The sequence below is a fragment of the Bison bison genome, unplaced genomic scaffold, assembly GCF_000754665.1.
Source record: "Bison bison bison isolate TAMUID 2011002044 unplaced genomic scaffold, Bison_UMD1.0 scf7180017864384, whole genome shotgun sequence".
Classification (NCBI taxonomy): Eukaryota; Metazoa; Chordata; class Mammalia; order Artiodactyla; family Bovidae; genus Bison; species Bison bison.
The window spans coordinates 9,593,973-9,606,704 of record NW_011494956.1 but is presented as its reverse complement, the minus strand read 5'-3'; the positions used below and the strand labels follow the sequence as shown (position 1 = coordinate 9,606,704).

General features: G+C 41.3%; 1 protein-coding gene across 9 annotated transcripts in view; it reads left to right on the top strand.

Moving 5' to 3' along the window:
- Positions 1-12,732, top strand: part of ZBTB38 (zinc finger and BTB domain containing 38) — a 143,020-nt gene that overhangs the window by 44,808 nt on the left and 85,480 nt on the right. Inside the window, exon 1 of one of the 9 annotated variants that reach the window (XM_010858191.1) lies at positions 10,624-10,639. The exons of the other annotated variants lie outside the window; for them this stretch is intronic. The gene's annotated coding sequence lies outside the window, so the exon portion shown is untranslated. Of the gene's footprint in view, positions 1-10,623; positions 10,640-12,732 lie in introns of those variants that run through there. 9 annotated transcript variants of the gene reach the window in all.

Here is a 12,732-nt window from a genome sequence, read left to right as displayed (position 1 = left end):
TCTGGTTCCTCTGCCTTTTCTAAAACCAGCTTGAACATCAGGAAGTTCACGGTTCACGTATTGCTGAAGCCTGGCTTGGAAAATTTTGAGCATTACTTTACTAGCTTGTGAGATGAGTGCAATTGTGCAGTAGTTTGAGCATTCTTTGACATTGCCTTTCTTTGGGATTGGAATGAAAACTGACCTTTTCCAGTTCTGTGGCCACTGCTGAGTTTTCCAAATTTGTTGGCATATTGAGTGCAGCACTTTCACAGCATCATCTTCCAGGATTTGAAATAGCTCAACTGGAACTCCATCACCTTCACTAGCTTTGTTCGTAGTGATGCTTTCTAAGGCCCACTTGACTTCACATTCCAGGATGTCTGGCTCTAGGTCAGTGATCACACCATCATAATTATATGGGTTGTGAAGACCTTTTTTGTACAGTTCTTCTGTGTATTCTTGCCACCTCTTCTTAATATCTTCTGCTTCTGTTAGATCCATACCATTTCTGTCCTTTATCGAGCCCAACTTTGCATGAAATGTCCCCTTGGTATCTCTAATTTTCTTGAAGAGATCTCTAGTCTTTCCCATTCTGTTGTTTCCCTCTATTTCTTTACACTGATTGCTGAGGAAGGCTTTCTCATCTCTTCTTGCTATTCTTTGGAACTCTGCATTCAGATGTTTATATCTTTCCTTTTCTCCTTTGCTTTTTGCTTCTCTTCTTTTCACAGCTATTTGTAAGCCCTCCCCAGACAGCCATTTTGCTTTTTGGCATTTGTTTTCCATGGGGATGGTCTTGATCCCTGTCTCCTGTACAATGTCATGGACCTCATTCCATAGTTCATCAGGCACTCTATCTATCAGATCTAGGCCCTTGAATCTATTTGTCACTTCCACTGTATAATCATAAGGGATTTGATTTAGGTCATACCTGAATGGTCTAGTGGTTTTCCCTACTTTCTTCAATTTAAGTCTGAATTTGGCAATAAGGAGTTCATGATCTGAGCCACAGTCAGCTCCTGGTCTTGTTTTTGTTGACTGTGTAGAGCTTCTCCATCTTTGGCTGCAAAGAATATAATCAATCTGATTTCGGTGTTGACCATCTGGTGATGTCCATGTGTAGAGTCTTTTCTTGTGTTGTTGGAAGAGGGTGTTTGCTATGACCAGTGCATTTTCTTGGCAAAACTCTATTAGTCTTTGCCCTGCTTCATTCCCTATTCCAAGGCCAAATTTGCCTGTGACTCCAGGTGTTTCTTGATTTCCTACTTTTGCATTCCAGTCCCCTATAATGAAAAGGACATCTTTTTTGGGTGTTAGTTCTAAAAGGTCTTGTAGGTCTTCATAGAACCGTTCAACTTCAGCTTCTTCAGCGTTACTGGTCGGGGCATAGACTTGGATTACTGTGATATTGAATGGTTTGCCTTGGAAACGAACAGAGATCATTCTGTCGTTTTTGAGATTGCATCCAAGTACTGCATTTCAGACTCTTTTGTTGACCGTGATGGCTACTCCATTTCTTCTAAGGGATTCCTGCCCGCAGTAGTAGATATAATGGTCTTCTGAGTTAAATTACCCATTCCAGTCCATTTTAGTTCACTGATTCCTAGACCACTCATTATAAGCACCTAACTCCATTTTCCCATGCATCGTGAAGCAAAAGGGAAACCAAGCTCTTTCATCCACCTGAGAGACATCCACTCTGCAAAGCGGGGAAAGGATGAGCAGCACTAATCTATGTCCAGCAAAGATCATCCACTCTAGCGGGAAGACTATTTTGGCAATCACATTATTTAAACTTCCTAAAATGGTCCTAATTTGCAATATTCTTTCTTTCTTTTTTTAAATAGTCTTTATTTTTTATTAAAAAGTTAGTATTGATTGATTTGGCTGTGCTGGATCTTTGTTGCTCCTCAGGCTTTTCTTTAGTTATGATGAGCTGGGGCTGCTCTCTGGTTGCTGTGCTTGAGCTTTTCATTGAAGTGACTTCTCTTGTCACGGAGCATGGGGCTCTAGAGTGTTCGGGCTTCAGTAGTCATGGCTCCCAGACTCTAGAGCACAGGCTCAGTAGTTGTGGCACATGGGTTTAGTTGTAGGATCTTCCAAGGCCAGAGATCAAACCCACGTCTCCTGCACTGGCAGGCGGATTCTTTACCACTGAGCCACCAGGGAAGCCCACAGTACACTTTCTTACTAAGAGAGTATTACCACCCAACTTTTGATTTGGAAACTGTGGTGCTAATACAGTCAGTGAGGTTGTGTGTCCACAAGCCTGCAAATGAGACAGATAAACACCACATGAAGTATACTGAATTCTTTGAATTCAGAGGAGCAAGGGGCATTTCTGCCTGGGAAGATGAGGGAAAACATTTGAACCGGACCTTGAAAGCAAGTTAAATTTTAAGAGACTAGACTGGTGGGATTTTCCAGGCAAGAACACTGGAGTGGGTTGCCAGTGCCAGGGACAGGGGAGCCTGGTGGCTGCCGTCTATGGGGTGGCACAGAGTTGGACACGACTGAAGCGACTTAGCAGCAGCAGCAACAGGGTGATGGGAAAGGCCGTCTAGGCCAAAGGAACATAGGAGCAAAGACAGAGAAGCAAAAAAGCATGGGTCACTTTTCAGGAACCACTCATGATCTGTTCAATAGTCTACTTTATATGAAAGTGGCAAAGGATTAAGTTAGAATGTAGTTTGAGTCTGCAGGGCGAAGAGCCTGGAATGCTAGGGTAATGAATTTGTGCTTTATACTCTCTAAGTAATGGATCACCACTAAAGGCGCTTTTTTTTCTAATATCTTTATTGAGATACAATTCATATATCATATAATTCATCCATTTAAAGTGTATAATTCAGTGGTTTTCAATACATTCACGGATATGTCCAACCAGCATCACAGTCAATTTTAGAACATTTGCATCACTTCAGAAAGAAATCTTAGGGACTTTCCTGGTGGTCCAGTGGACACTTTCAATGCAGGAGGCACAGGTTTGAACCTTGGTCAGGGAATTAAGATCCCACAAGTCTGGCAGTGCGGCAAAAAGAAGAAAAGAAAAAAGAAGAAACTTTATATTCTTTGTCTGTCACCTCTTAACCCTTCATCCCCATTCCAGGGCTAAGAAACCACTAATCTCTGTTCTGGACATTTCATATGAAAGAAATCATATAATATGTGGTCTTCAGTAACAGGCTTTTTCTGCTTGGCATAATATTACCATTGATGGTTTGAGCAACAGAATTCTCTGATCAAAGTGGCTCTTTAGAGAGAATGTTCTAGATGCAGATAGTGGAAAGGGGCTGGAAGGCCAAAGAGAGCCATTAGAATGAGTAGCTGTTTCGGGGTCATGTGAGCACTCAATAAGGAAATTTTAGCTGCATGCAGAAGACATAGAGCTATAAACAACTTAAATAACAGGGACATATTATCTTACTCACAGGAAATCTGGAGATGGGCATTTCTGGATTGGTTCATGGCTTACCAGTGTTGCCAAGAACCCACATTCTTCTATCTTTCTCTCTATCATCTGAGTATAGTAGCTTTTATGCTCTGACTTTTGTCCTCATTGTTGCAGGACATTTTGTTTCTCTTTAAGCTATCACTTCTTCATATAGTTGCTTACAGAAGCATGCATTTTGGTTTTTAACAAGAGCAAACTTTTTCCTACACTGTGTAGCCTGTGTAGCCTACCCCACAGACTTTCCCTCAGGGACCACTGTCAGGACCACAGCACATATCCATGCCTCAGCTTGGGTATGCTGAAAATGTGCTTGTCTGACATTGTCAACTTCTATGATGGGTCGTGGTCTCTGCCAGCAAGAAGGAAGAGAGAGGGGGGTATTTGGGGGCAGGCAAACAACAATGATTGCTACAAGGGCCAAAGAAGACTCGGGATGGAACAGCATTCTTAGTCCAACAAAGGACAGTCTTTCCCAAAGATGGCAGTGACCAGGACAGTCAAATGATACAGTGAGGACAAGGAGAACGAAGACCAAGAAGAAGGTGATGGCATTGGTTCTTGGTCACTGAAAGTGAAAAAGTGAAAGTGAAAGTCACTCAGTCGTGTCCAACTCTTTGCAACCCCATGGACTGTAGCCTGCTCGATTCGTCTGTCCATGGAATTCTCCAGGCAAGAATACTGGAGTGGGTAGCCTATCCCTTCTCCAGGGGATCTCCCTGACCTAAGGATCAACCTGGGGTCTCCTGCATTGCAGGTAGATTCCTTACCAGCTGAGCAACCAGAGAAGCCCTTAATTATGTTGTATATCTTTAATTATTATCTTCTAGAAAGAGGACAGAAGAAGGTAGTAGATTGTAGAGCTTTGAGAAAAAAGGAGATAGAAGGTAAAAAAAAATAACAAAAGAAAAAGTACAAAACATTTTAAACAGAAGCAGGAGAAAGATTGGGCAACAAGATCAAATGAAAAGTGTTTTTCAAGATGGAAAGACTCTTGTGGATAACAAGATAACTTATTAGATATTAATTTGTGGCTTTTGTTCTCACTACCATAGATCATAATCATGGAGATTTAAATAATGGATTAAAAATGGTTGAAAATAAATTTCAAAATTAGGAGTACATTTGTTTCTCTGTTTGTTTGTTTCTAATTTTATTTATTTATTTATGGCTGTGCTGGGTCTTTGTTGCTGAGTGTGGGCTTTTCTTTGGTTGCGGCGAGTAGGGGCTACTCTCCAGCTGTGGTGCGAGGGCTTCTCATTGCCGTGGCTTCTCTTGTGGCGCACGGGCTCTAAAGCATAGGCTCAGTAGTTGTGGCACACAGGCTTACTTTCTCCATTGCATGTGGGATCTTCCTGGCTCAGAGGTGGAACCCGTGTCTCCTGCATTGGCAGGCATATTCTTTACCACTGGGCCACCAGGGAAGCCCAGGAGTACATTTGCTTAACATTAAAAACCAAAGCGATCTTAGAGAAGACAAAAAGCACAAAAGCCATAAGAGAAAGCACTTGGTGACAGATTTAAATGTGTTGGATATGTAAAAATATACTACACATAGTATCAAAAGATCAGTGACAAAGTAGAGAAAAGTGTGTATTTGCAACACACAGCTAATATGTGCCTAAAATACCTGATATAAAAGAGCACCTGCAAATTGATAAGAAAAGAACAAATCAACAGGAAAATAGGCAAAGGACATGGAAAGGCAATTCACCAAGGAGACAAACAAATGATCAATAAAATTACTAAAAGTTATTCAAACTCACCCATAATACTAAAACCTATATAGTTATCACTATAATCTGGGCACTGTTCATAGAGCTTTACATCTAGTTACTTATGTAATCTTCATAGCAACCCTGTGATGGGTACTTTATCTCTGTTTGGCAAATGTGAAAAGAATTAAGAATCTTAGTTAAGGAAATACAGACATTAAGTGTCAGCATTTTGGCTTCAGACTCTGCTCTTAACAACTATACTTAGAGTCAAGAAAATGCAAATTAAAACAAAAACAAGATGCCAAATTTTACCCATCAGATGGGTAAAACTTAAAAAGTGTGATAGTACCCAATGATGGCAAAGGCATGAGAGAATATTTCGTCTCATATACTGCTGGTAGGAGTATGACTTGCTTCAGCTTTTTAAAAAAACCATCTGTAAATATCTATTAAACTTAAAAATACACACAAAACATTTGAGTCAACAATCTCATTTGGACAACCTATTCCACAGGAGTAAAAGTATGACAGTATAAATGGAAGAATATTTATTGCAGCATTGCTCTAGTGGCCAAACAAACAAAAATACCTGGGGCAAAAGCTCTGTCTACCAGAATGACTGAGCAGCATATGATTTGCCATACCAAGAATGAGTTAGATTACTCTTTCCCAAACTTGAATCTACCTTATACCATTAAAACATTCTTTTTAAAAATATTTATTTATTTGGCTGCGTGGTATCTTAGTTGTGGCACTCTCATTGCATCACGCTGATCTTTCGTTGTAGTTCACAGACTTGGTTGCCATGCATGGGCTTAGTTCCTCCATGGTATGTGGGATTTTAGTTCCCCTGCCAGGGACTGAATCCAAGTCCTCTGCATTGCAAGGTGGATTCCAGCGGACCACCAGAGAGGTCCCTCATTAAAACAATCTTATTTGAGTTGGCTTCAGAGTTCTCCAGAAAAATAGAACTAATAGGAGATATATTATCTCATATATATATAGACACACACACACACATATGGGTATATATATACATAGATACACACACGTATATGTACCCATATATAGACAGAGAGACAGAAAGACACAGAGAGAGACAGAGAGGATTTATTATAAGGAATTGGTCACACAATTATAGGGGCCTAGAAGTCCCCTATACCATCTGCAAGGTGTAGCCCCAGGAAAGCCAGTGGCATAGTCCTGAGAACCAGGACAGCCCCTGATGTACATCTCAGTCAAAGGGCAGGAGAACGTTGATGGCCCAACTCAAGCAAGAAGACAGAAAGAGGCCAGATTCTCCGTCTCCGCCTTTACGTAGTAGTCACGCCCTCAACTGATTGTCTGACACTCAATCACACCGCCCAGGAACCACACCAGGGAAGTCCATCTACTTTACTCAGTCTACCAACTGAAACGCTAATCTCGTCTAAAAACATACTCACAGACACACTCAGAAATATTGTTTAGCCAGGTATCTGGGCACCCTGTGATCCAGTCAAGTTGGCACATAAAATTGGCCAGTACATTTTGGAATTTGCTAGGAAATAAAGGTTTATAGCCCCACAATCAGTTGAAAACCAGTATTATCTGCTATACCTAGAAAGTATCTGTAATAATTAATACAATAGCAAAAGGACGTTATTTATTTCTAGTTAGATAGCATGTTACAGAAGATCCCAATCCTGAGCCAAACTCTCTACAAGAGTGAACTTGCTACCATCAGAGAGATATTAAAGCCCTACCATGTGAGGCAGTATCATCTTTTTTGTTGTTGTTCAGTAGCCCAGTAGAATCCCCAACTCTTTGTGACTCCATGGACTGCAGGATGCCAGGCCTCCCTGTCCCTTACCATCATCTCTTGGAGTTTGCCCAAGTTCATTTCCATTGCATCAGTGATGCCATCCAACCATCTCATCCTCTATTATAGGCCATCTAAATTTCTTGAATGGGATTTCTCTGATAGCCCCGTTGGTAAAGAATCAGCCTTCAGTGCAGGAGATCCTGGTTCAATTCCTGGGTCGGGAAGACCCAATGGAGAAGGAATAGGCTACCCACTTCAGTATTCTTGGGCTTCTTTTGTGGCTCAGCCGGTAAAGAATCAGCTTGCAATGCAGGAGACCTGGGTTCGATCCCTGGGTTGGGAAGATCCCCTGGAGAAGGAAAAGGCTACCCACTCCAGTATTCTGGCCTGGAGAATTCCATGGACTGTATAGTCCATGGGGTTGCAAAGAGTCAGACACGACTAAGCAACTTTCACTTCACTTCACTTCAAGTTTCTTGGAGTCCGTGGTACTCAGCATCCCCAACTTCTGGAAACAAACAGGAGATTATTATAATACATATAATATGACATATATAATAATATATTATAAACAGATTATTTCCATTTATTTATTTTTGTGGTGTGCCACGTGGCATACAGCATCTTAGTTCCCCAACCAGGGATTGAACCTGTGCCCCCTGCAGTGGAAAAGAGGAGTCTTAACGATTGGATAACCAGGGAAGTCTCCAGGAGATCCTTATTTTTGATCTGAAGAGAGATTCAGAATTTACTAAATTACAAAAGCAAGTTGTGAAGCAACCCAGCTTTTGTATACAACAAGCAAATTTAAAAGAATCCTCTATATGTGGATTGAGGCTTGTCTTGATGAGCACATGGAGAAGCAGATGAATATTAAGTATTACCATAGGACATTGCCATTTTAAGTCAGAAGTGATCTGAAGTTGGCATTTTAATATAGTCCCTCCTAATAAACCACCAAGGATGTTAACACTGATTATGTGAAAGTATTTTATTACTTTGCTTTTAATTATAAGCGTGTATGGAGAAGGCAATGGCACCCCACTCCAGTACTCTTGCCTGGAAAACCCTATGGACGGAGGAGCCTGGAAGGCTGCAGTCCGTGGGGTTGCTGAGGGTTGGACACGACTGAGCGACTTCACTTTCCCTTTTCACTTTCCTGCATTGAAGAAGGAAATGGCAACCCACTCCAGTGTTCTTGCCTGGAGAATCCCAGGGACAGGGAACCTGGTGGACTGCCGTCTATGGAGTCGCACAGAGTCGGACACGACTAAAGTGACTTAGCAGCATAAGCATGTATTGCTCTCGTATTTTTCTCTATTCTAATTTTAAAATACCTTAAAAGAAATGAAAGAGAGCCATTTGTCTGAGCTGCTGAAAACTGGGAATAAGCTGCAAGTCTTTGTTTATGTGTCAATTATATCTTAATAAAGCGATGGTGGGGGACCCTTCTCGGGAGGGTCACACCGTATCTCTGATCCACCTCAGCACTACTGAGGGACTGGATAATTCTTTGTTGGATAATTCTTTGGGACTGGATAATTCTTTGTTGGGGGAGGTGGGGAGCTGTCCTGTGTATTACAGGATTTTTAGCAACATCCCTGGCTTCTACATATCTATGACAGTAGCATCCCCCTAACCCCAAACAAAAAACAGCCAAAAATGTCTACAGACGCTGCCGAATGTTTCCTGGGGGCGGAATCGCCCCAGTTGAGAACCACTGCTCTAGTCCTCAATTTCTCATCACTGAAGAGAGACCTTGAAACAGGTGCTGTCCACGCTCCCACTAAGCCCCAGCCTTCTCTAATCACAACAAAGTGGAATCTATAAATATGCTTTCCAGAAGCTGTTTTCTCCAGCGCCACTAGAGGGAGCACTCTGCAATACAAAGGACAAAACAGAGCACACAGGAAAATTTGTTTTCCCCTCGGTGGACTTTGCTGTCTCCGTTCCCAACGCCCCAGTCTTTAATAAATAGCCTTTGATGTCGAGAGTGATAACCCTTAACCACGAGGCATGAAGAACTATTTGTCTTGTGCTTTGTGCCGTAAAAGTCGTGTTGTTAGATATGGTGGAAGAGTGCAAAATGTTCTTCGCTTTTTCCACGCTGTTTGTAAGGCAGTTAGATGAATCAACATCACTAAAAAGAAATTATGTGTCTCGGTGAGGAGAGTCTATGGGACAAGGAGACTAAGAGGTGAAAGATCTAGTTCTCTTCCTGGTCCTGCCACTTCCAGGCTGTGTGATGTTGGCCAAGTCTCTTAACCTTTCTGGTTATATGTAAGAAAGCTGAGGAGATAGACTGAGAAGTTACTTGCTTAGGGTTCCATACTAAGGTCAAGTATGGATTGGCTCCGACCTGCCAACTTCATGGGATAGTTGTGAGAATCAAATGAGATGGAGTAAGTGAAAGAGTTTTGAAAATAGAAACCCCCATGCAAGTTCAGGGTGTGGATTTGCCCATACTGCGGGAGTGAGAAGAGGTGATGGCTAAGAGGTAGCCTGCTGGGGAGGTGGTTGCAGGGAGGGAGCCAGGTGAGGGCAGATCAACACAGGTTACTGAAGATATTCCTCCACCAAAGTGTTATAAATTACAAATCCTTTACTGCTGATGAAACATAAGGTTTCAATCCCCATCAAAATGGACAGGCTACTTGGAACGGTGTTACTTTATGCTCTTAGGAGATAATAAATACCTTCACGAAAGTGAAAGATCTTACTCCAATACTGTTTTAAACTTTTAAAAAACCCTGAACCACAATAAGAAATACATTTCACAGAGTGACCGAATTCACACACATTATAAAACTGAAACAAAATTCTGATGTGTGATACACTTGGAAATTTTCTGTTTTCTTTCATTCTGTCACTTGAAACCGATGCTAGTTGTGACGCAGTAGATAATGAGTCCTGACTTTCAGTTTTAGACATATTGTACCAGAAGTTTTCATGGGAGGAGGGGAGGAAGCATAGGGCCCTGGTGCTAGGGGAGGGAGGAAACAGAGATATGACTCCCACACATGACTCAGGGAGCCTCAGACGTGAACTTTATACATTTTCCTAGGGGCTGATTCTTTGAGGAGGAAGAAAAAATGAGCAACAATTTCAAATTCACCTCCATGAGTGAGGATGGGCCGCTGGTCCATAGAGTCCAGGCTGGATTCTCAGAGGTCCTGATTGAAATCCTGCACCATCATCGTAAAGTATGGATGGGCATGATGTAACCTCCACCACAACAAAAAGTAAAAGCTCTACATGTATTGAGCCCTTCTTATACATTAGACATTGCACCAAGCACTTCATATGAATGATGGGACATAAATTAAGCTTAGTGCTCACTGATTTTCCTTTCTTCCCACTCACTAAAAAGAGTTCTGGCTTTGCCTGTCCAGTTTCTTTTCCAGCCCCATCAGAAGGAGAACTGGACAGAAGTAGACAGACTGGAAGAATGTTGGTTAGGGCTGGAGAAAAAGCTTTGTACGGAGCTTGGGAGAAAGAAGGGGACGCTGAAGCTGCGGGGTGTAAGGGGCTTGGATACAAGGAGAAAAAGGATATTAAGAAGAATTTCAGGGGGATCTGTTGCTGTTAGAGAAATGCAAGTATTGAATATAAATTAATCTGAATTTCTTTGTGGTGACTAGGCTGGATATCTCAGACTCTAACATCATCCTGAGACTGGCCCAGGTAGGTCATGGTTTCAGTGGGGTTGCATAAGCATTATCTCTTTTAATCTTCGTTACACACACGAGATTTTTTTTCTTTTTTTTTGGATTAGAAAAGGAGGCTGATATAGGCTAAGTAAACTTAAAGGCATGCAGCTAATAAATGTGGACAAATACTCCCAAAATTGATCTATATGTGGAATATACAATCTCCATCAAAATCCCAGCTGGATATTTGGCAGAAATTGAGAAGATAATCCTGAAAATCATATGGACATGCCAAAGATTCAGAATAGCCAAAATCATCTTGAAAAAGAACAAAGTTGTAGACTCACACTTACTAATTTCCAAACTTTTTATGAAGCTACAGTAAATAAAACAGTGTGCTGCTCGTGTAAGAACTCACATCTCGATCCATGGACTAGAATGAAGGGTCCAGGAATAAACTAATACTTACGGTCAGTTGATTTTTGACAAAACAGTCAGGAAAATTCAATGGGGGAAAGAATAGACTATTTTTTAAAATAACTTTTTAGAATTTTAGATCAGTTTTAGATGTGCAGAATTCTGGTGAGAGTAGTCTTTTCAACAAACAGTTCTGGAACAAATAGACATCCATGTGAAAAGAATGAATTTGGATCTCTACCTTACATAAAAAATAAAGTGAATCATAGATCTAGAGGGCTTCACCGGTGGCTCAGCAGTGAAGAATCTGCCCTCCAATGCAGGAGACGCAGGAGATACGGGTTCCATCCCTAGGTCTGGAAGGTCCCCTGGAGGACAGCATGGCAACCCACTCCAATATTCTTGCCTGGAGAATCCCATGGACAGAGGACCCTATCGGGCTACGGTCCACAGGGTCGCAAAGAGCTGGACACGACTGAAGCGACCAATCACATACACGTGCATGTAGACCTGAGATAAGAACTAAAACCCTAAAACTCTTAGAAAACTCAGGTGTACATCTGTATAACCTTAGGTTAGACAATAGTTTCTCAGGTATGGCATCAGAAGCACAAATGATAAAAGAGTAATAAGTTAGATTTCATCAAAGTTAAAATATTTTTCTCCTTCAAAGACCATAAAGAAAAAGAAATAACTACAGAAAGGATATGTATTTGTAGAATATATGTCTGATAAAAAATTTTGTATCCAAAATATATTAAGAATCCCTATACATAAAATATTAATAAAAAAGATGAACAATTTAATTTAAAAATGAATAAAATATTTGTATAGACAATTCTTCAAAGAAGTTATACAAATGGCCAATAAATTCACGAAAAGATTCTCAACAGTATTAGTTATTAGGATGAGTCCGTCAGTTCAGTCGCTCAGTCATGTCCGACTCTTTGTGACTTCATGGACTGCAGCACGCCAGGCTTCCCTGTCCATTACCAACTCCAGGAGCTTGCTCAAATTCATGTCCATCTAGTCAGTGATACCATCCAACCATCTCATCCTCTGTCATCTCCTTCTCCTCCTGCCTTTGATCTTTCCCAGCATCAGGGTCTTTTCCAGTGAGTCAGTTCTTCGAATCAAGTGGCCAAAGTACTGGAGCTTCAGCATTAGTCCTTCCAATGACTATTCAGGACTGATTTCCTTTAAGATGGACTGGTTGGATCTCCTTGCTGTGCAAGGGACTCTCAAAAGTCTTCTCCAACACCACATTTCTAAAGCATCAATTCTTTGGCACTCAGCTTTCTTTATAGTCCAACTCTCACATCCATACATGACTACTGGAAAAACCATAGCTTTGACTAGACGGACCTTTGTTGGCAAAGTAAGATCTCTGGTTTTCAGTATGCTGTCTAGGTTGGTCATAGCTTTTCTTCCAAGGAGCAAGCATCTATTAATTTCATGGCTGCAGTCACCATCTGCAATGATTTTGGGGACCCCCAAAATAAAGTCTGTCATTGTTTCCATTGTTTCCCCATCTATTAGCCATGAAGGGATGGGACTTGATGCCATAATCTTCATTTTCTAAATGTTGGGATTTAAGCCAGCTTTTTCACTCTCTTCTTTCACTTTCATGAAGAGGCTTTTTAGTTCTTCTTTGCTTTCTGCCATAAGGGTGGTGTCATCTGCATATCTGAGGTTGTTGATATTTCTCCC